Raw genomic sequence first — 1553 nt, forward strand, 5'->3', positions numbered from 1 at the left:
TTGTGAGTGGGGTGGCCAACCCTAGCTCCACCCCTGCATTAATTGTGCTAAATATTTTTAAAGCGTTACACTGAAAAAATAATCGCATACGTTAACGTGTTAATATTGACAGCACTAATTTATATACAAACAGGTGCATCTCAAAACATTAGAATATCGTGAAAAAGTAAAAAAAATTTTGTAACATTTAAAAAAGAGAAACTTTCATATATTCTAGATTCATTACAAGTAAAACATTTCAAAAGTTTTTTTTAATGATTAGAGCTTACAGCTCATGAAAGTCAAAAATCCAGTATCTCAAAATATTAGAATATTTACATTTGAGTTTCATTAAATGACCATCCCTACAGTATAAAGTCAGGATATCTCTTGCTCTTTGAAACCACAATAATGGGGAAGACTGCTGACTTGGCAATGGTCCAGAAAACAATCAATGACACCCCCCACAAAGAGGGTAGGAAAAGGTGCACAAGCAATAGGGATGACTGCAAGCTTGAGAATACTGTCAAGCAAAGGTGATTCAAACACTTGGGAGAGCTTCACAAGGAGTGGACTGAAGCTGGAGTCAGTGCATCAAGAGTCACCACGATCAGACGTCTTCAGGTAAAGAGTTACCAAGCCACTTCTGAAACAGAAAACAATGTCAGAAGCATCTTACCTGGGCTAAAGAGTAAAAAACCGGACTGTTGCTCAGTGGTCCAAAGTCCTCTTTTCAGATAAAAGTAAATTTTGCATTTCATTTGGAAATCATGGTCTGGAGTCTGAAGGAAGACTGGAGAGACACAGAATCCAAGCTGCTTGAAGTCCAGTGTGAAGTTTTCGAAGTTGGATGATTTGGCGTGCCGTGACGTCTGTTGGTGTTGGTCCATTGTGTTTTTTTATCAAGTCCAAAGTCAATGCAGCCATCTACCAGGAGATTTTGGAGCACTTTATGCTTCCATCTGCTGACAAGCTTTATGGAGATGCTGATTTCCTTTTCCAGCAGGACTTAGCACCTGCCCACACAGTGCCAAAACCACTTCCAAGTGGTTTACTGACCATGATATTACTGTGCTTGATTGGCCAGCCAGCATGCCTGACCTGAACCCCATATGGAATCTATGGGATATTTTTAAGAGAAAGATGAGAAACAGTCGACCCAACAATACAGACGAGCTGAAGGCTCAATAGTGCCTCAGCAGTGCCACAGGCTGATCGCTTCCATGCCACACCTCACTGATGCTGTCATTTGTGACCCTGGACCACAAAACCAGTCATAAGGGTCAATTGTTCAAAATTTAGATTTATACATCATCGCTGAATACACCAACTAATAGCTGAATAAATAACCTTTCCATTGATGTGTGGTTTGTTAGGATAGGACAATAGTTGGCTGATATACAACTATTTACAAATCTGGAATCTGAGAGTGCAAAACAATCAAAATACTGAGAAAACTGCCTTTAAAGTTGTCCAAATGAAGTTCTTATCAATGCATATTGCCAAACAAAAATTAAGTTTTGATATATTTACGGTAGGAAATTTACAAAATATCTTCATGGAACATGATCTTT

The sequence above is a fragment of the Sinocyclocheilus grahami genome, unplaced genomic scaffold (assembly GCF_001515645.1).
Source record: "Sinocyclocheilus grahami isolate Dianchi unplaced genomic scaffold, SAMN03320097.WGS_v1.1 scaffold1099.1, whole genome shotgun sequence".
NCBI classification, from domain to species: Eukaryota; Metazoa; Chordata; class Actinopteri; order Cypriniformes; family Cyprinidae; genus Sinocyclocheilus; species Sinocyclocheilus grahami.